General features: G+C 54.8%; 1 protein-coding gene across 5 annotated transcripts in view; it reads left to right on the forward strand.

Annotated features, from left to right (window-relative positions):
* Positions 1–250: 250 nt before the first annotated feature.
* SEMA4A (semaphorin 4A) overlaps positions 251–22,028 on the forward strand; it is a 42,632-nt gene continuing 20,854 nt past the window's right edge. Inside the window, exons 1-2 of one of the 5 annotated variants that reach the window (XM_039513030.1) lie at positions 251–429; positions 12,241–12,403. The gene's annotated coding sequence lies outside the window, so the exon portion shown is untranslated. Of the gene's footprint in view, positions 430–1,326; positions 1,481–11,485; positions 11,584–12,240; positions 12,404–13,524; positions 13,548–21,391; positions 21,726–22,028 lie in introns of those variants that run through there. The other 4 variants (XM_039513031.1, XM_039513032.1, XM_039513033.1 and 1 more) reach the window with 4 other exon arrangements.

Below are 22,028 nucleotides of genomic sequence, written 5' to 3' on the forward strand. Positions count from 1 at the left end.
TCAAAACTACGAGCGAATCAAAATAGTGGCAAATAAATTTCATTGGGGGGGGGGGTCGACTGAAACATTTCATTTCAACCGAATTGAAACGTTTTGTTTGGATTTTAAAACGTTTTGGGACACGGTTAAGGAAATCACAGGAACTTGGATGCAAAAGGGTGTTTCAAAACGACGATGACAAGGAAGGAACATTTTGTTCTGTTGCGTGACTGCAGCGTGAAACAAAGCTTGGAGGGCAAGCTGCCTGGCTTCAGTAAACTCCTACCCTGGTGGAAACCTGGCTGCGGGCGAGAAGCAGGCGATGCTGCCAGCACGGGCTTGCTTTGCTATTCCAATCTATCCTAAGGGACCCTCCAGTTCTGGGTTGTTCTGCAAAGGCTGCGCTGCCTCTCTGCAAAACATCGGCTGCTTGTATGACTCCCAAGAGAGGTAAGTTTCCAGCTGGAGGTTCATGCGTTTTTCGGAGCCACCGTGAGAAACAGGAATGCTAAAGCCAGAGACCCAGTCTCGGAGGAGTCAGGGGGGCCCCTTGCAAAAAGTGGAGGCCTAGGCCCTAGCACTGAAGGGATACATTGCCAGAGACTGTATAAAGGTCAGAGGTCTAGCATGCCTTGTGGATCCATGACACCCCCTATGCAAGGGTCCCCCACCCCTATGCCAGGGGGGGGGTCTGCAGTGACATGCGGGATCTAGCAGCAGTAAGGCTGGATCTAGAACAAGCTGGGGGCATTGGGCCTCGACCTCAGGGAGCAGCCGGCTTTGTCTCTCTCTCTGTTTGTTTCGGGTGTGTGGTTGTTCTGGATTCTAAGAATACAAGTAGCATCCCATTGCAGCCCTCCAGCAAGAGCATTTGAGATTTGTATCTAATGTCGCCGGGTGTGTATGCGGTGAACATCTGAGTAAGTAGCAGGTAAGACCTACTTTGCACCAGTGCACGGGACGGTGCAGGGTGCTGGACGACAGAGCAACAGATCCACAGGTTGGGGGGCGGGGGGATTGTATGCAGCAGGTCCAAAGAGGTGAGCTGAGTCCAGAGGTGTCTAGTGGTCTCGCTTCAGGGCCCCCATCAGAAACTCCGTCAATCCTGGCCGGGACTCTGAAGTCGGGGGCTGGGTCGCTTGAGGCAGGCATGGCTCGCAGCAGCAAGTCTAACCCCTGGAGTGTTTCTTGCGCTGGGAAGTTGCGAAAGTGTTTGGTTCTTTCAGCAGCCCGGGTTTGAAGTACCAGGCGGTGCTCTGCTGGCAGCCGCTCGCCAGCTAATGCAGCGGCACTAATGCTCCAGCGCTAACGAGGCTGGGGTGGAATGAGGCAGAGCCGGGCAATCAGCAGCCTTAAAACCCGTTAGCAATCTGCTTGGCTGGGCACCGTGCTGCGGAGCTGCTGTGCAAACGGGTTCTGGGGCTACCCTCGTGGACAGTGAGCTGCGGGAGCGGCCATGCAGAGAGGGCGCCAGAGGAAACCGGGCCCGCACCACGGCAGCGTAAGTGACAAACAACATTCCCTGCAGCTTTCCAAAGCATGAGGCGGGGGGGAGCCGTTAGCAGTCACACTCTGGGACTTTTTACAGTCAGATTTACAGATGTTGCATGATTGACTAAGGAGAGAGTGGGGGAAAAGGGGCTTCTGTTTCATGGGGAGCTCTGTGGATGTCCCAGTGCACAGAGGAGAAGATCAGATGTCAGGCTGCTTGGATTTTGTTACTCGCCCTGCCACTGATTTCCTCAGTGGCCTCAGCCATGTTATCTTCAGTTCTCTGTGCTGGAGTTGAAAAGAATAGTACTTGGCATTCACGGAGCTGCTCATCCTCCCTACAGCCTGATGTGGGCGGGGTCAGGATCGTTCTCCCTGTTTGGCAGATGGGGAAACTGAGGCACAGAGACAGGCGGCGACTTGCCCGAGGTGACCCAGTGCCGATAGGAATCTTTACCCTCCTTTGTAAAAAGGCTGCGAGATCACCAGAGGGAAGACGGATGCTTGGGCTAAGGCAGTGTAGTGTGACCCAGGAGCCCCTGCCTCTGCTACCGACACCTTGTGTGTCCCTGGGCAAGTCACCGCTTCAGGTCTTGTTTCCTCTCGGTGCAATGGGGTTGACAATCCTGACGATACTGAGTGCTGGGAGGAGAAATCCATCAATGCCTGAGGGGCGCTGAGACATACAGTGAATGGGGGCCCTGGGAGTACGGAGATGACGTGATTGTATCATCATCCAGACAGCAGGATAGAAAGCTCAGGCTTTGGCTTCTCTCGCCAGAACCCCAAAATGGGTCCTTTAATTCCGATGGCAGCCCGGGAAGATCTTCACAGTAGTTAAACCTGCCTGCACGTTGGGTTGCCCCAGGAGCTGTCCCTGGCTGTGAGAATGGCAGTCAAAAAGGGGGACCCAACCGGGGTGAAATCCTGGTTCCATTAAAATCAACGAGAGGTTTGGCTTCAGTGGGGCAGGATTTGCCCCCAGGACTTTAAAATAACAACAAAGGGTGGTCTAGTGGCTAGGGTGTTGCACAGGGACTTAGATTTCCTTCCTCGCTCTGCCACAGAGTCCCTGGGTGACCCTGATTTCAATGGGAGCCAGGTGCCGAAATACCTTTTTGAGGCTCTGGGCCTGTATCTAGCTTGTCTCCTCCTTGTTTCTATTGCCACTGTGAGGTGATGAGGGCCAGGGGAGGATACGTGTGTATATTTGACGCTTGTATCAGTTCCCCAGACGGAACAAGCTGTCCCGGCAAAGGGACCTTTTTGCACCTACACTGGGGCTTCTGCTGGCACGGCTGGGTCCGTCAGGGGAGTGATTTTTGTCACACGAGCACGGCTGCCAACACGTTTATGTGGAGAGCAGGCCCACGGCAGTGAAGTGCTGGTGTTTCCTCTGAAACACTCCGGTTCCTACTGGCCAGAGTCTGCTGTCTAGGTTCCCTCAGACAGGTCTCTAAATCCCTCTTGAGGCACTAAAGGAATGAGCCCGATTGGCCAAAGCTCAAGGACGGCTCTTGTTCTCCCCTGTCATTGCAGAGCAGACCCCTTTATGGAGGGGCCCAGCTGCAGGCACGGGTTGGCCGGTGTATTTTGCAATTGTAACCCACCCAGGCTTGATGAGTTTTCTGCCTCTGTGGCTAACAGTGGGGTCTTTTCCTGCAGACAATAGCAGCTCCTCCTTTTAGAACCAGAAGTCCCAGGTTCGATCCCCACTGCTGATCATAGAATCATAGAATATCAGGGTTGGAAGGGACCTCAGGGGTCCATTTAGCCCCTCTCCCCCTCCCTTGGGGCCAGGGGATTATTACGCTGTCCCATCCCCCCCCTTGGGCTTGCTTATTAAAGAAGACTGAAACGTTGGATTGACTGTATCCCATCTTCCCCAATTTGCTCGCAGAACAACACTTAGGAGGTGGGTTGTGCATGGCAGTCCTTGGCAGCAGGAATTTCAGCTGCCTTTAAGAGGGGCTGATAAGATATGATACACTGAGCTCTGCTCGCCTGCTTCCGCTGAAGTCAATGGGATTTCCCCCCCGTGTTAACTTCAGCAGGGCAAGGATTGGGCCCAAGCTACTTATTGTGCAAGCACCCTGACAAGTGCCAGCGGTAAGATACGGGGGCTTTATCTCAAATATGCCAGTGCGTACAGGGAAACAGGGGTGCCTGGAAATTACAAGTGGGTCTAAATAAAGCAGATTAGCAGACTTCAGTCACGCCCGGTATTTACTGTTCAGCCGTGGCCCCTGACTACAAACTAACAGCACCAGAGTCTGAAGCTGCCGTGAGTTTTAAGCCAAAGTTACAGGCATCTGAGTTGGGGGAGAATCGGTAAACAGCAATGTCTTTCCCCTGCCCCGTGTTTGCCAGAATCGTTCAATTGACATGTTGTATAGTGAGCCAGCTATGTGTGGAAGAGAGAGAGACACTGCCTGCCTTCTGCTGGGTGGAATCAGAGCTGTTTGACTGTGTGTCATAAGCCTTATACTGCTACGAGCTAGTAAGGATTCTCCTTTAGCTCACGTGCAAAAATCCTGGGTTTTGGAGCTGGAGGATTTGAATTTTAGACTAGCTGCTGCTGCTATAAAAGCCACAGTGACTGGCCTGGTAACCTCTACAACTTGGCTGAGGTGTCTACAGATTTGTTGCAATATCAAACTGAGTCCCTGTCCCCGCCTCATTCTAACCACTAGCCAATCCTGCCTTACGGAGGTGAGATGAGAACCCAGGAGTCCTGACTCCCAATGCCCGCCTCGCCCCGGCTCTAACTACTAGGCACAGTCTCATGTTCCCCAGAGTTAAGAACAGAACTCAGGAGTCCTGCAGCTGATTGGACTTTGCAAATACTCCTGACGGCGCCTTAAGCAACTTACACAAGTAGCCCTTTCCTCACCCCCGCAGCATTACAAAGCTGCTCATTGAGGCTCGCTTTGCCTGCGCATTACTCTGAGAGGGGTCAGTACTTAGGGTCACTCCAACAGCACACGCCATTGCTTGGCAAGTTAACTGCCTCACTTAACATTTCACTGCCCTGCATGAAAGCTCCCACCACTGGCTAATCAATTGGCCTGGCAGCCCCTCAGCGGTCACATGCCCCCTTCAAGCGGGACCTGCCTCCAGATCCAATCCACCCTGGAGCTGGGATCCGGATCTGGATCTGTACTTGCAGGCCTGCTGCTCCCTCCACCGATGGGGCCGGTCGTGAACCTGGCTCTGAACATCCTCCCGGCCCCCAGGAATGCGTGAAATGCAGCCCCAGAGCCCAACATTCTGACTTGACTTCACTGTGAATCCAATCCCATGTGAGCTGCAGCTGCTGAGTTTTTCAGCTTTTCTAAGCAGATCAGCAGCCGGGCAGACACCAAAATACGTGGCTGGGTAAGGGGCTGAGAGAGGAGGTTGTTCTCCACAGCTGGTTCAATCGTTCCTTTCGCTGACTGCCCAGCGTGGGAACGAGCTCTCTCTGCCCCGGGCAGAGAAAAGCTGCAGGAGAAAGGCTGGGTGGGGAGGTCTACCAGGGGACAGGGAGTCAGGATTCCTGGGGCCTCGTCCCTGCTCTGTGTAGGGTTTGTTCGGTAGCGGTCGGCTCATGGGAGTCGGGCTGGGAGTCAGGACTCCTGGGTTCTAGCCCCAGCCCTGGGCGGGGGCTGCGTTCAGTGATTGAGGCAGGACACTGGGAGTCAGTGTCTTCGCTTCAATGGGCTTCGGCTCAGGTACGAGTTCTCCCTGCTGTTTGGTGTCCACGGGTGGCTTTAGAAGCTTTGCAAACAAGGCGGATCACGGACTGGGCAGGCATGAGGCACAAGCTCCTTAGTGCATGAGATCAAGGTAGGTTAAGCCCCACAGCACCGTGGGAACCAGCCATTCTGACTCCTCCAGCCTTTAAAAGGACCCTCACTGTGTGAGATCAGCCCTGGTGGGAGGAGGAGCAAACCTCTAATTCCCACAGAACCGAGCAGGGGCCTGGGAGCTGGGACTCCTGGGTTCTATTCTCAGCTCTGGGATGGGAGGGGGTTTCTTGTGGTTAGAGCAGGTGGGAGTGGGAGCCAGGACTCCTGAGTTCAATTCAAGCCTTCAGGAGGCAGTGTAGTCTAGTGGTGAGAGTGAGGGATTAGGGGGGTCAGGACTCCTGGGTTCTCTCCCCAGTTCTGTAACTGGTGGTTGGAGCAGGAGAGTGGCAATCAGGCTGGATTCACATGTGCTAACTCTGGCTCTGTGTGACCTTGGGCAAGGGACATCCTCTCCCTGCACCTCAGTTTCCCTATCTGTGGAATGGGGCTAAGTCACAGGGATGCCACAAGGCTCATTTGAGGTTTGTAAAGTGCAGTGGGCTCTATGGTGAGTGGAGGCTCGAGACGGGCAAATCTATGCAGAATAAAGGGCTTTCAATAGGGCCCATTTCACAGCTGGGGCTTCCCTGGGAGCAGGACACATGATGGCAGCAGCTGGCGGTCGGCGGGTTGGTTCTAGTCCCCTGGCAGGACATCACATCCCCAGCCGCTGGGGGATCGGGGCCATTGTGCCTCCTCCCAGTGCAGGAGGCGTTGCATTGCCTTTCAGTGCCAGCTCCGCCTCTGTTGGGCCTGCAGCCCCTGGGGACCATCCAGCTCCGTCTGGAGCTCTTTCTCCGGGAAGCTGGGACGTTCTCTGGCCTCTCCAGCCTCCCGCCCCTTTCTGAATCTCTGGCAGGAGGCCCCTTGTACTCTGCCTCTGTTCTTGAGCTGCAGCCAAGTATCCTTGGTTTCCTCCCTCCCCCCCCATCCACAGCTGCCAGCGAAGACAACTTGAGGAAGGGAAGAACATTCAGTCCCCTTCAGCAGCCGGGTCTCGATCCCATGCAGCCGGGGAGCGGCAGTCTCACAGGGGGCAGGGTTGGCTGAAGGGTAGGGTGCGGACCTGGCACCCTGCAGACCCAGGTTCTGTTCCCAGCTCTGCCACTGACCTGCCGCCACGTTGCCTCGCTGTGCCTCAGTTTCCCATCTGTAAAAGAGGGGACAGTGATAGTGACTCATCTTCATGAAGTGCTCTGAGAGCCAGGGCTGATAAGAGCTAAGCTAGAAATGCAACTATGCTGATGATCACAGCTGTGGAGCGTCCCGGGGGGGATTTCACCCATCTCCTTCTAGATCAGGGACCCGAGGGAGTAGGAATGGATGCCACTTGCAATGCACAATCCCAGTTTTAGAGCCCCCCTCATCCCCCCGGCATGCAAAATTGTTCTGTCCCCATCTGCATAGATGCTACCCCAGCGTGTGGTTTCTTGGTCACAGGAGATGTTTGCACAAGGACCTCCCTGTGGCCGGAGAGTGTTGCTGCTTGTCAGGCTGATGATGAGCTCCCGGCCTTGAGGAAGGACAGTGAAAAAACCGCAACAATGTAGAGGCAGCTGTGCTGTGCAGCAAGCCATACAGCAAGCAGCCCTGTGCAAATACTGGTGCACCATGTAGCTGTTGTGCAAAAGCTGCCGCGTGCATAAAGCAGTGATCTTGTCGTAGCTGCTTGTGCATCATGCAGAGCGCGGATGCACGGAGTAGCATCTGTGCACCTTCCAAGAAGCAGCGGGCATAAAGCAGTCATGCCATGAGTAGCAACTGTGCAAACCCACTTGTGCACCGTGTCAAGAGCAGCCGTGCACAAGGCAGTGGTGCACTGAGTAGCAGCTGTGCAAACCCACTCGTGCACCGTGCATTGAGCAGCCATGGGCCAGGCAGTGCTACAGACGCAATTCCAACACGCTGACTAGAAAGACGAAATGAGCTCTGCACAGGCGGGTTTCAGTGTCACTTCCCACCCTGGGCTGTAGTCAGAGTGTGCACCCAAGGTACAAGTGATACAGAGCAGGAGTGTGGCGGGACCTGAAGCGAGGGGTGAGCCCCGTGCCTGCACTGCTGGGCGGCTCAGCTTGCTAGCAGCCTGGGGCGCTTCGCTCCTTCTTCCCTCCTAGGAGCAAGCAGGGGAGGTCAGGCTCCATGGCCCAGTCCATCCCTGGCCTCTCTGCTGCCTGCCAACAAGGGGCCCCTCGTGATGATGGGGACGGGTTGTGACTCAGACCCTCCAGCGAAGGCTGAGAACAAGCAAACTCACTGTGCACAGGCTGTCGCCCCCAACCCGGCCTGGATTTGAACTCGCCACCTAAAGGAGATGGTCAGAATTAATGACAAGAATTTAGAAGGGATGTTAAACCTCCTGCTTTAGGCCTTGAGCCGAGCTCTGATAGAGATGAAGGTGAGACCTATGGGTGGCGGGGGAGAGGGCGAATTATCCAGCATCTGCTCCTGCAGGGCTTTACAAAGGGTTACCACTTCTGAAATGCAAAACCACCCAGCACCCATCCCCTGCACGAAGCCAGCCCCCCACAACCCAACCCCCAAGTAACTCCAGAGCCTCCCCTTCAACAGCCACTTAGAGTCGCTTGAGAGCGAACACATCCAGCTCATACATCGCTGTCCCCTCGCTCCCCCGTGACTTTCTCACACGCGCGGGGCTCTTGCGTGGTGGCGGGCAGACAACTGCCGTATTTTCCCCCGTTTTGATCTGTTATCGCTTAAACTGGGCAAGTGGGAACGCGGCACCATCTTTAGCTGGACACACGTTAGCGATCCCCGTGTGCTGTGATAATCGTGCAAATCTTTAGGCTCACGTAAAAAACAAACCGACAGATTAAATTATTTTTCTGGCAAGTGGCAAATCCATAAAAAAAAGCCCCAAAAAACCCCAGCCAGGCCAGTCAAATACCAGCTAGGTGGTAACCTTGGTTTTACATCCCCCCTGTAACAACTGGTGCTAGCCACTGTCAGAGGGAGGATCCTGGGCTAGGTGGGCTTTGGGGCTGATCCGTTCTGGTGGCGTCTGTGTTCTGATGAGGTTCTATGTCCCGTCACCCCTTTGACACCACGGTCCGTTCCTTTGGGACGTCAGCCCTAACAGTCCCGCTGAAATCCACGGGAAGACTCCCCACAGACTCCAGTGGGCGTTCGCACCCAGCCACTCCACTCGGCTCTGATCTCCACGCTGCTTCGTCAGTTTCCTGCCTGTGGCTGCCCCTCGTGATCCTGCGTGCATGGCTGGCCCCAACAGGGGATGGTGGATCGCATCTCCCCACCGCTAACCTGCTGTGTGGGAGAAGGCTCTTTCCGGTGGCTGCTGCATTCTTTCTCACTTTGCTGTTATTAAATGAAGGGGGAAGTAGGGTGACCAGATGTCCCGATTTTATAGGGACAGTCGGTCTTTTTCTTATAGATTTTTCACATTTGCTGACTGGTCACCCTAGGGGGAAGCCACAGGCGTGTCGCCAAGCCTCCCGCGGGGGAGCCTGTCACTAGCACCAGCATAAATCGGCAGGGCCTGATTCTCCATGATGCTGCTGCTTGCACGGATGCGAAGCAGGTGTGAAACGCTGCCGGATCAAAGGGCTCGCGTGTTTCTCTCGTGTTGCACTGGTGTGAGTGAAGGCACAAGGTGCCAGGCAGTGGAGAGCCAGGCCGGCTCTGACGGGAGGGAGAGGGGAATGGGGCTGCATGGCTCTTGGGACTATTCTCCTGGCAGCACCTTGGGCCCAGTCCTGGTTCACACTGCAGCTCCTTTGCACTGCCAGAGTGGTGTGAAGGGACACCCCTCCCTCGCCCCTCAGCTGCCGGCATTGCCAACTCCCAGGGTTTCACCGCGACTCTCACGATATTTGGTGTCTTGCTGCAGACCCCAGTTCCTGGAGTTGTGTGACTCCAGGTGTGCATTTAGTGAGAAAAGTAAGTTCCTAGCTCTCGTGGTTGCAGAGGAAAGCTTGAAAACGTGACCCGTGCAAAAGCCAGACAACAAATAAAAAGAACTCCAGATGTATAAAATCTCAAGGGGTTTTTAAAGCCAATTCCATGGGTTTTTGGAGGCCTGGCTTAGGATTTTTTGTAACACTTGGGCTTGGCAGGATGGGCCTTAGTATGAATAAGCAGCAGGCCTGAGGTTCTGAATGTGAGAGCAAATAACTGCAGAATATGCAAGTTTTGGAGTGGAAAAGAGTCTCTCTCTCTGTCTGTTAAAAAGTGTTGTGACGGCCCTCGGATCAGGCCACAAGAACTAGGCTAGTTCACTTTGCATGGAGGATCTCTCAGAAGCAGGTCGGTGCTGGAGAGTGATTCAGCAGATAGCACATGCTTCCCTCTGAGTCAGTGGTGAATCATAGCCCCAGCTCCCAGGCACTGTTTTCAGTGATGAAGAGCAAAAGTCCAGACCATTTGTGGTTATAAAAGATTCCCCGGGGCCGCCTGACCAGCTTGTGAAATCCTTGCCACACTCCTAAATTCCTAAATTGTTTTTCATGTACTTTCTTAGACTTTTGGGCGGTGTTACTGTGCGCTGTTCAGACAGCTGCCACGTTCCAGGCCAGAGGTGGCTGCATTTCAGTGACGGAGACTGTTGTTATTATCATCATCGTTGATTACTTGTATTGTGGTAGCACCTAGGAGGCCCAGTCATGTGCCAGGCGCTGTACAAACATTGAACAAAAAGATGGTCCCTGCTCTGCCCTCGCAGTCTTAGTCTGTGAGACACATGCAACTGCACAGCCAGTTTATCCTCTGTTTAGCAGAGCTGCGCCCCCCCAATACCCTGGATCGAAAGACCCATCACGCTAGGGTCATCTGATCCTAAATTGGTTATCCGGATCCACAAGATACGATGCTATACAGACCACAGAGTGCCATGGGATCCCTCAGGCTGAAGGGAGCTATCTAGACCGTCATGCGTTTCCACACACGCCGTCAGGGCAGGCAGGTACGTTCAGTCTGCTTTTTATTTTGGATGAAACGGAGACAGGACAAAAAAAAACCCACAATCTCCATGGGAGGCAGAGCACGGGGTGCGTGGGCTGCTCCAGGAGGGAACCCGCGGTAGCTGCCTCTCTGAAATGTAAAGGGCTCGGACGCTGAAGGCCAAGGCATATACTTCCCTACCCACTGGGTTCCTAAGCTATTATCTGTCCATCCATTGTACGTTTATGGCCCCTGTTACTGCCGCATCTAATTTGAGCACCTCACCGAGGACAAGAAGTGGCGACAGCTCGGTCTTGGAAGCCTGCATGTTAAAGCAGCATTGGTGCTACTGAAATAGGGATGTGTGCTTGTGCGGCCGCCGGTGGGTGCGTTAAAAGGTACATGGCAGTGGGGGAACCACTGCTGCCAGCTTCTCCTTTTGTTCTGAGAAGAAGAACAGCAATGACTCAGGCCGGATGTGTCTAACCCAGCCTCGTGCCCGACGAGGCACTACAACCGCTCTAGACAGGAAGCGAGGGTGCCTGTCTAAATGCCATCTGCTGCGGTTCGCTCTCCCATCTGAGCGCCTTTCCTTCTCGTCACCTGTCATTGCTCTCCACGGCCCGAAGCAGGTGCAGGTTTTGCTCCGCTTGCCACTGACATGCAGCCACCTCTGGGGCAGAGCGCGGCAGCAAGTCTGTGCCCGCAACGATGCACGAGCTTTGCGGTGTTCTTTTGTTTTCTAAAGGAAGGGAAGCGAAAAATAACTTCCTCCACGGAGGCTTTCGGGGGGGATCTTTGCACAAGCAGAAGTGGAGTTAGCAGGACTCATCCGGGGGGGCCAGAGTTATGCTCTTTAACTGCATGGACAGAGGGCTACGGTACAGGCCTTAACTGGGTGAAAGCTGAAGTCTTCTCTAGCCAAAGCAGGCAGAGTCCGGCCAGGGGCAGTGCGAACTGCCCCCAGCTGGCACACGAGGCCCCTCAGCTCTCTTCCTTACGCTGCAAGGTGTTTGGGGCGAGGACAGCCGCTTTGGGAGGTGTTTGTACAGCCTGCAGCACGGAGGGACCCTGGCAATACGGGTAATAGCCTCGCTTGGATTGCAAGCTCCTTGCGGCAGGGGCTGTCTCTTTGGTTTGTGTCTGTACAGCGCCTGGCGCGGCAATACAGATAATAACCGCCCTGGCTGGTCGCTGCCATGCTGGACTTTATTGGAACCAACAGTCCAGAGGCCCCATCTCAGCTCCCTTCCCCAATCAAATCACACTCCCTGCCCTCTGCCGCCTGATCCTGCAAAACGGTGGGCACCTTCCGCGTGGCACTTCACCGTCTCAGCACCTATTGCAACCAAAGGCCAACCTGTCTGAGGTCAGCAGGGACAGGATCGGGCCCCAGATTGCCGAAGATGGATAACTAACCCAACAAACATGTAAAGGGCCCGATCCTGTGCTCGCGCGCTCCCCTGGCTTTGCTATTCCTGAGTTACACTGGGGCAAACGAAAGCAGCGCAGGGCCTCGCGGCTCATGCAAAATGGGTGCAAAACACTACGGGGGTGCCAGTGCCGAGCGCTACCGGGTCAGCGTGGTTGCGATGTGCACGGGGCTCAGTGGCTGCGTGCGGAGCAGGGCCCCATTGCGCTGAGCTGCTGGGGCTTGGCACCTGCTTAGCCTGGGAGAGGTCAGGCTGGGGGTGGGGTGGGGGGGCTGGTCCCGGTGTCGATCAGGAGTAACCCCACTGATGTCGATGGAGTCACAGCAGAGCAACACCAGGATCAGGCCCATGAGGCACCAGGCAGGGCGGCCTCCCGCCACCCGTGGCCTGGGGGATCTGTCCCAACACGCGATGCCATGACCCCTGGTCACAGACAAGCCAGGCGGGCGCTCAGCCTTATGACTGCGGCCTGCGCGTGAAAGCTGGGGAAACCCACAAGTGCCAGGGTGCCACCGGGTGCGGGGCGGCTGGGTTTCCAGACAAGGGGGTGGGACGGGGAAGGACTGACTCGTGATGCGTGTCTTTCTCTCCAGCCAGGCCGTGCCGCCCGGGGGAGAGGAACTGAGCCTTTCCACTGACCCCAGCAGCTCAACTGGATCCCAATCGGAGCCGCATGCAGCTTCTTCCTGCTCGGCTGCTGCCTGGGTTCGGGTGTGCGTGTCAGTCGGACGCCAGCTGTAGCTGGCTCGCTGGGAGGTAAGCGGTAACTATGGCAACGCGAGGAGGGTCCCCAGCAGGCTGAGGAGGGATGCGGGTCTGGGAAGGGATTTTCCTCCTCTAGATCGCAGGGAGCAGCCTGTTCCGAGCAGGTTGGTTTCCTCGCGCCGGGAGCTGCAGGGAATCGGAGCTAGGAGGGGACTGGGCGGGGGTTGGAGGGAGAGATCTGGGCTCCTCTCGGGTGAGGATGGAGGACAAGCTGTGAGTACCCAGGTGCCAATCAGGGGCAGGTAAGACGGTGATGTTCTGTATTGGGGGATGATGATCGGGGGAAGGGGGGCTGTTTGGATGGGAGCTTCTGAAGACAGCAGATAATGGGGGGAACCCACAGCTGGCTTTTTCCAAAGGGTTTCCCGGCTGGGGAATTCATGCCGCGAAGAGCGTCGGCGCCTGGTTTCCTCCAGGAAAATCCCAGCTGCTGAAACAATGAGGAGCCCGGCGGTCAAACACGCACGTCCCCAACAGGGGCACCGCTCGCGTTAGCTGTTAATCGGGGAGCGAAACGAGGCGCCTGGGACCTTTGGCTAAGCCGGGCTCCGTTGTGCATTCTGGCCCCGCCTCTCTAGGGAGTTCACCGGCAGCGCCAGGGTGGGAAATCCAGAGCTAGACCCGCCGATGTGTTTTACACGCCAAGCCCGCGCCATTCCCCGATCGGCTTGTGTGGCCGCCGGGCCTGATCCACAGCTGGTGCAAATCGCAGCGCCTCCGTTGACTTCGGTGGAGCCACCTCGGTGAACGTCAGCTGGCAACACAGTCCGTGGCTTATAAATTCACTGCAAAGGCATGAAATAACGCCTGCCCAGCGGGGCTGTTCTCAAGAGAGAGAAAGCAGCCAGCACTGAGGGTTTTCTTCTGGAGCCCGACGCTGTGCTCGGTAATGCACTAGATGCAGAGGAAAACAGCTGGCGTAAAGCTGCCAACTCCATTGAAGTCACTCGAGCTGGGCCGCTGACTCCAATGGGGCGACACTGATTACCGCTGGCTGGGGATCTCTGTCCTGCAGGGTGTCGAGTGGAGCATTGGAGCCTATGGGAATGGAGGGAGGGCAGTGCCGGGGCGGGCCAGGACTGAGAGAATGATACAAATGCAAACTCCCCCGAAAGAGTCTCGGCACTGAGAGCCAGTGAGTCAGCTGGTGTAAATCAGGGTTGCTGCATTCAGTTCAGTGGAGCGATCCCGCTTGGCCGCAGCTGGGATCTGGCCCGTTGACTCCAATGGAGCCACGCTGAGTGGCAGCAGCTGGGGATCTGGCCCTGCGTGGTTTGTGTTGGGTGAACGGTTGTGTGGGGACGCTGGGCTGGGAGCTGGGCTTGGCCCGGTGCAGGGTGAGGGTTAAGGAGGGACAGTCGGATGGCAGGACTAACGGAGTGACAACCCAGAGCCCTTCGTCTCTCTCTTCCTTCTCCATTTTTCACTGAGGTCTTCGCTGCCAACAGCACTTGGTGTCACTGCAGGTGTCAGTAGCTCTTAAAGCGCCGTCTACACAATCCTCGGCGCTTTACGTCCCCTCCAGTGCATCCCCTGCTGGGAGGCTGGTCAGTGAGGAAACTGAGGCACAGCTCGGGGACGTGATTTGCCCCAAGACCACAGACAGGGAGTTGAAGCAAGAGCCAAGGGACAGAACTCAGAGGATCCTGGGGTGCCTCTCCTGAGCTCAGATCACTACACTACGCTCCTGTCTTTCGCCCTCTCCCTCTCCCAAGAAGCTTTGCCTTCTCATCTGTCAGTCTCTAGTCTGGAAAAAACCTACTAGGCGGGGAACGTAGGGCCAGAACCCCAGCTGGTGTAGAAGGACATAACTCCATTGGAGACACCGGGGCCAGATCCCTAGCGGGTGTAAACAGGCAGCGCTGCATTGGAGTCGGTGGCCTAATATTTATTAGATAGACAATGTAATCTTCATTGGGTAGGATGGAGGAGACCACAGCTGGAGGGATATGGATAGATAGAGGGATATGGATGGATAGAGGGGCATGGATGGAAGGATATGGATGGATAGATACGGATGGATGGATGGATACAGATGGATGAATGGATAGAGGGACATGGATTGATGGAGATGGATGGATAGAGGGATAGGAAGGGACACAGATGGATGGATGGAGGGAAACAGATGGATGGATAGAGGGGTATGGAGGGAGATGGATGGATGGATAGATGGAGGAATGGAGGAGCTTGTTTGGTGATAGATTGATCAGGTAGCTAGGAACCTGGGGGGCTGCTGCCTTCTCTGGGAATCACAGGTCAGCGGCTGGGAATTACCTGCAATGCTCAGACAGGGCGGGTCTCTCCTCTCCATCTCCTCCAGATGAGTGTCTGTAATTCTCCGGTGTGGCTGGCTCCACTGGGGTTTGGGGTGTGCACAGCTGTGCTGCTAGCTCGGTGATAAAGAGGGCTGGACAGATCATCTCTCTCTGGCACTGGTGGGGAAGGCGGGGAGAACCAGGAGAAGAACCCCCTGCTGTTATGCTCCATGGGAGGCTGGGCAGGCAGCGAGAAAGCACCGGCTGCTTTTATCCCCAGCCTAGAGACCTGGAAAGAAGCGGCTGTTTCCCACCCGTTGGAAAGCTAAAGCCAGGGGTGGGGGGAGGTAGAGAAAAGCCATGCTGGTCAGCTGCAGACCCGCAGGTGCCGGCATCAGGCTGCAGCAGATCCACTGACCTGGGGGGAAGGGCAGCCAGGGAGGAGGGGGGAAGGGGAGGAATCTCTCGCTAGGGGGCTGAGATTTCTTCCTGTGCAGAGAACCCAGAACCCCAGTCCCCCAGTGAGTGCCGTGTGTGCATTCATTTTGTGCGGGTCCCTCTTAACCCCGGGGCAGCGCATCTAGCGGGTAGCGCTACATCATGTAATGCCAGTATAAAAGGCCCCTAGAATCGGGAGGGGTGGGCATTAACCCTTTCTGCCTCTCTGCGGCAGTTTCCTGTCACTGTTGCGGGTTCCCTCCCTGCAGTGGATCTGAGAGGGATTCAGGCGGTTCTGGACTCTGAACACCCCCAGTCTTTTGAGGGTGTTTGGGATGCAGAAGCTTTGGCCTTAAACTATCTTGAATAATTTTGTATCAGCTGCAAATTTTGCCACTTCATTTCCACTCCCTTTTCCAGATCATTTAAGAGTATATGGAACAGCCCTGGTCCCATTACAACCCTTGAGAGGATCCCGCTGTTTACCTCTCTCCATTGTGAAAACTGACCATTGATTCCTACCCTTTGTTTCCCATCTTTCAACCAGTCACTGATCCATGAGAGGACCTTCCCTCTTATCCCACGACTGCTTAGTTTTCTTATGGGCCTTTGGTGAGGGCTTTCTGAAAGTCAAAGTACAGTATATCCACTGGATCATCCTTATCCACCAGCTTGTTGACTCTCTCAAAGAATTCTAATAGATTGGTGAGGCATGATTTCCCTTTACATGATTTCCCTCTTCCCCAACAAATCACGTTTATCTGTGTGTCTGATCATTCTGTTCTTTACTGTAGTTTCTATCAGCTTGCCCGGTATTGAAGTTAGGCTCACCGGTCCGTAATGGCCAGAATGGCCCACAGAGCCCTTTTTAAAAATTGGCAATACATTGGCTTCCTTCCACTCACCCGGTACAGAGACTTGTTTCAGAGAAAGGTTACGTACCACAGTTAGTTCTGCAATTTCACATTTGAGTTCCTTCAGAACGCCTGGCTGAACACCAGCTGGACCTAGTGACTTATTGGCGTTTAATGTATCCATATGTTCTAAAACTTCTTCTGTTGACACATCGCTGTGGGACAGGACTTCCGATTTGTTGGCCACAAATTTGATGATGTGAGTAACTCCCCCACATCCTCGTCAGGGAAGAGAGATGCAAAGAAACAATTTACCTTCTCTGTAATGGCTTTGTCCTGCTTGGGTGTTCCTTTAACACCTTGGTCATCTAGTGGTAGGGTGACCAGATGTCCTGACTTTATAGGGACAGTCCTGATTTTGGGGGCTTTTTCTTATATAGGCTCCTATTACCTCCCACCCCCGTCCCAATTTTTCACACTTGCTCTCTGGTTACCCTATCTAGTGGCCGCACTGCCTATGTGTCAGGCTTTCTGCTTCTGATGTATTTAAAAAAAAACAAAGTCTGATTGTTAACTTTTGTGTCTAAAGTTGCTTCTCAAATTCCTTCTTGGCCTGCCTTGTACTTTTCCACGTAACCTGCCGGAGTTGGTGCACCCACCTATTAGCCTCGCTGGGATTTGATGTCCAAATTTTAAAGGGGGCCCTTTTGCCTCCAGTGGCCTCTGTTACTCAGCTGCTTCACCATGGTTGCATGGCCTTCGTTTGGTCCTCTTACTGTCTGTTCTGATTCGGGGGGCGTGCGCCTCTGTTACGGTGGTTTTAAGGAGCCCTGATGCTGCTTGCAGGCATTTAACCCTAACGCCAACTCCACACGGGTCAGGGAAGCCACCTGTGTATGGGGGATTCTTGGGGTGCCTCTTCCACCCCCTTTAAGGGGTCCTACTGTCACTGAGGACCAAACCTCCACCCCCACCCCCATCACTCTCCATTTGTGGCTCGGGACCAGCACAGAACAATGGGAATAATTTAAACCTCCCTGGGGCCTTGTTTCTCAGCCAACGGCTCCAGGGCAGAGTAACCTAGTTTCTGTGTCACAAGGAGCTTTCTGTCCTGGCCGAATAGCGAATGCAGGGGTCCCCCCCTCCTTCCCAGCGTTCAGACAATGCGCTCAACCACACACGTCCCTGCGATCGGCTCCTCAAAGGGGAACGCTGGCCCGCAGCCGTTCTCATGTCAAAGCCAGCCAGGGCTATATGCCCCTTTCCTGGAACTGCTCCTCAGAGCCTAACGAGCTGCTACCAGGCAGGTAAGCAGGGTGCCTAACAGGCCTCGATCCTCAGTCGTTTCCTTCTGATCCGTGAAGGGCATTTCCCATCCGGGGCAGCGAAAGGCTGAGCAGTGTAGTGGATAAGAATGAGGTAGTGCCCCTTTAAATAGTGTGTGAGCCCCAGGGTGGCGCTCCTCCTGTTCTGTGCTCTAGAACCCAGCTGGTATGCAAAACGATTTAAAGAGACACAGACCAATTCTGCTACACCACGTGCAGAAGGGGAACAGCCCGCTTGTTTCTGCTCCGGACGGATGATCTGAGGTGGAAGCATCAGACCCGATGCCACGGAGAGGCATTTCATCAGGGAAGTGGCTGGGATCTATAGCACCCCGGGGAAATGGCCGGGAATGGCAGCTCCAAACAGTTTTGGCGCGGTGGAGGGTGAAGGAGAAGTGCTGTGCCTTCATGGCTAAGGGAGAGCGGGGATGGATAAAGAGGAACAAACAGCTGCCATCGATGATGATAATGCTGATTGGACTTTGCAAGTGGGGGTTCTTTTCATGCAAGGATCTAAAAGTGCTGCCTAAAGATAAGAATTCTCCCCCATTTTATTAGGGGAAACTGAGGCACTAAGCTTTTTTTTTTAATGTGGTCTAGTGCTTGGAGCAGAGGATTAGGAATCAGGACTCCTCACTTTCCTTGTGGTTAGAGCAAGGAGGATGGGCGTAAGGGATCCTGAGTGAAGCTTTGGCTCTGGGAAGGGAGTGGGGTCTAGTGGTTACAACAGGGAGCTGGGACTCAAGACTCCAGGATTCTACCCCTGCCTCTGGCAGGGGAAAGGCATGAGAATCAGGACTCCTGGGTTCCATCCCCAACTCTGCCACTGACTCACTGTGTTGCCATGACCAGGTCCCCACCTTCATCCAGGCACGTGTGCGTAACACTGGTGAAAAAGAGTTCAAATGGGCGGAATGAAAGTTAAAGGTGGTTTGCAGCTGTGTTGGCTGGGATTGGTTTGATCCTGGGTGTAGCTTGCAACAGTCTCCCAAGACAAGGACTATGAGCTTGTGCTGCCAAAAGATAAGGAGTGAGATCCTGCCTGCCTGGAAGTCAGTGGGAGTTTTGGGACGGCGCCGGAATCCCACCCGGGGCGTCTCCCGACCTGAATGTTCTCAGATCAAACAAGACTTTTTGTACCTTTCCCACCAAAACCCACCGAGTCTTGTTAAAAGGCCCTTACGGGGTTTGAATAGCCTAATGCTGGCTTCCAGGAGCCTGCTCCCTGCCTCCATTTCCCCGCCTGTGCATTGCAACGCTAATACGGCTCTCCCACACGCACATGTTGAGAAACTTGCTGACTTTCTGAAATGACAGAGGCCAGGGAATGGCCAGGGATCATTATGGGTGTTGGGAAAGTAATGATGCTTTATAGCTTCTAACTGAGGCCTTTTGAGAGGTTGGATGATCCCCATTTTACTCCCAGGGAAACTGAGGCACGGAGCAGTGACATGACTATCCCCCGGCCACACAGCAGCAGACTGGCCAAGCCAGGCAAAGAACCTAGGAGTCCTGCCTTTCATTCCTCTGCCTTAACCACAATGTGATGCTTATTATGCAAGAAAATCCACGTTCCAGCTGTGTTTTGCTAGACCAAGATGGTTCTTCCCATGGGTCTCAAGAGAGAGGGCCTGGTTCTCATTTACACTGGCTATTACTAGTAAAAAATCTGTGTATAGAGGAGACCTAAGACCTGAAAACCAAAATATTTCAAGTTGGAAATGTTGTTGCAGTTGTATTTCAGTGGCCTCATATCCTTTATTCTTCTTTATGGGGTGTGCTCCCTGGCCAGACTATAATGCACCAGGGCCAGGGGCTCCCATGCTAAACCCCCATGAGGCACCACAGCAGCGTTTCCAAATCAGCATCTTTCAGGATTTAAATTTCTGCTGAAAATTGATTTCCTCCCCACCCCCTTCTGGGGAAAAAAATTCCCAATTGTTTTCATTCAGCTCTAGCGAAGGAACTTTAGTGCCAATAAGAATCAGGCCCAGGACTGGTCTCGATCGAACAGTCCTGCCAAGGCTGCAGTGGCCCGCAGTGCCACGGGCTGGGGGTGGAGGAGTTAGCTGGCCACACCCGCTGCTGGGCAGGTGTCCAACCCCGGATTTGTTTCTACAGGGTGGTTTTCCACCCTTCTTCTCTCCAGCCCTTTTCCCAGTTTCTTCTTCCTGTTTAATTTGCAGCTGGTGACAGATCCAGCTGTTGCAGCACATGCCTCAGCTGGATCAGCTGGGCGAATAGACAGGTTCACTCCAAATCACACCCCCACACCTGGATGCTCTCCCAGGGCCCTTGGGTGCAGCAGAGGCTCTGTAGATATCTCAGGAAGTGCTGCAAAGGAGCTCTGATCAGGGTAACAGCAGGGCACTGCTGGGCAAGGCGAGATCCCACTGGCCTGAGCAGTGTCTGCCTCCTCCGTCACAGACCGAGCACCCGGATCAGCTCAGCTGACTCATTGAAACCCAGTTCTTGGGAAAGGGACGGTTCCATTTTATGGCATCTCGCAGCACACCAGCAATGGCTGAGTGGAAAGGGAGTGAGGTCCGGGAGCCAGGACACCTGGGTCCTGTTCCCAGCTCTGGGGAGACTGTGATCCACCGGTTAGAGTGGGTGAGGACTCCTGCCTGTTCTGAGGAGGCATGCTTAGCCAAGCAACAAAAAGTCGGGACAGCTGGGTTCTCTTCCAGTCTCTGGGAGAGTCTTGTCTAGTGGTTAGAGTTTGGTGGACCAGTAGCCTGTCCACGTGGGTTCTAGTCCCAGCTCCTCTTTTGACTCTCTGTATGACTTTGAACAGGTCGAGGCATGACTCTGTGCCTCAGTTTCCCTATCTGTAAAATGGAGCTAATGGTCCCTGCCTCGAGAACTGCTGAGGGTTGTCAGCTAGCGGTGCCTTTTCGAGAAAGGCCAGCAGCAAACCCCCTGGTACAGCTGTCCATACGCTCCTGGTAAAGGCTTTGGGTGGGAGATGAGTTAAACTCCAGATGTGCTTAGACAGACAGCTTGTAAATAACAGTGTAAGTGCCTGGTGGAGAATTGGGAGGGGCCTGGGCTTATGTGCTGGCCTGTTAGTGTTAATACAATGGTCGTAATTAACCATAAATACTTATGGGTAGCATGTCAGAGCCTCACAGTAGTCGGCTCCCCCAGGGTGAGGGATTTTGTTACTTTGGATGGGTGAGTAACATTTCCCACCATCATGTCTAAGGCCAGGTCTGTCCCCGGGGCTGCTGCCGGCACAGCTCTGTCACTCAGGTGCATGAAGAGGTGAGATCCCTGAGCAGCAGAGCTGTGCTGGCAGGAGCCGATGCAGCTATACCAGCCCAACTGCACTTTGTACTGGGATAGCTTATTTTGCCCAGGGCTGGGGGGGAGGGGAGGGGTGGAATAAGCTAGGCCAGAATTAAAATCAGCTGTACTGGTACAGCTGCAGCCGTTCTAGGTGCGTTTTGCCTGGGTAGACCTGGCCTAAGACTGGAGAGATTTGGTTTCTGGCTTGATAAACATTCATTGTGCAGCTGATCGATGCTTCGAGGGGCTGTGTTGGCAGTCGCTGACCCTCAGAAGTCAAGCACCATCATTATCCCTGTCGTACAGATGGGGAAACTGAGGCATGGACTGGCTATCCCTTGCCCCAGTTCACACAGTGGCAAAGCTGAGAAGGGAGTCCAGGAGCTGCTAGTTCCACTCTACCCACTAGACAACATTCCCCTCCCAAGGTCAGGAGTAGAACCCAGGGTTTCTGACTCTCAATGCCCCCCCAGCTCTAACCACTAGACACCACTCCCCATCCCAGGGTCAGGCATAGAACCCAGGCGTCCTGACTCCCAGTCCCCCCACATTAACCTCTAGCCCACATTTTCTCCCAGAGCTAGGAATAGAACCCAGGCATCCGGGCCCCCATTCCTGCTCCATCCGCTGGGCCACGCCACCTCCTTTAAAAGCTCTTGTTTCCTACCGAAGCAACCACCCAAGGAAGCTGCTTCCTGCCTGGCTGCGGGGAGCGGGGGAAGGTGCCTGGAGCTGTCAGGACGTGTCAGGAGGCTGGACTTTCTGGTTCCCTGACTCACTGTGAATGACACTGATCTAGCCGTGCCCTTCCCCTCCCCAGCCCAGGCAGCTGCCAGTGTGAGCTGGAGACTTGAAAGAGCCTCAGCTCCCCGGCCCTAGTGCTGGACAGGAGCCCGGGAGGGGAAGGAACCGAAGCCGCGGCTGGGAGCAGAGTGAACCCAGGAGCCAGCCCCTCCAGCTGGAGCTGGGCTGGTCATTCCAATCCCGTGGGCCCCGAGGCCACCCCAGGACGTCTCCGATGGGCACCGGGCAGCGAGTCCATCCACCCAGCGCTGGGGGGATCTACCGGGGGCTTAGCTGCCAATGGCTGATGCTGGCCGAAGGTCTGCGCTAATTCTGCCCATGCCCTCTGACCTCAGCCCCAGGAGAGGTAATTTCGCTGGAGAACAAGCAGCCAGGGGGAGCTGGACCCAGAGCTCGGGGGGGGGGGGGCGCTGGAGCTGGACCCAGAGCTCGGGGGGTGGCGCTGGACCCAGGGGGAGCGGCTCTGCATTGGGTGCTGAGTGCAGAATCTCTTATACGGTAGCACCAGGCAGGGGGCTCCCGGAGGGAGGGATACAGAGGGGATTTGAAGGGGCTTCCACTCTCTGCTAGAAACACGGGGCAGGGGGGCACTTCCACAGCTGGGACTCGAAGGGAGGGGTTTTTTTCCTTTCTCCTTTTTAAAAATCCC

Source organism: Mauremys reevesii, linkage group 24, assembly GCF_016161935.1.
Source record: "Mauremys reevesii isolate NIE-2019 linkage group 24, ASM1616193v1, whole genome shotgun sequence".
Taxonomy (NCBI): domain Eukaryota; kingdom Metazoa; phylum Chordata; order Testudines; family Geoemydidae; genus Mauremys; species Mauremys reevesii.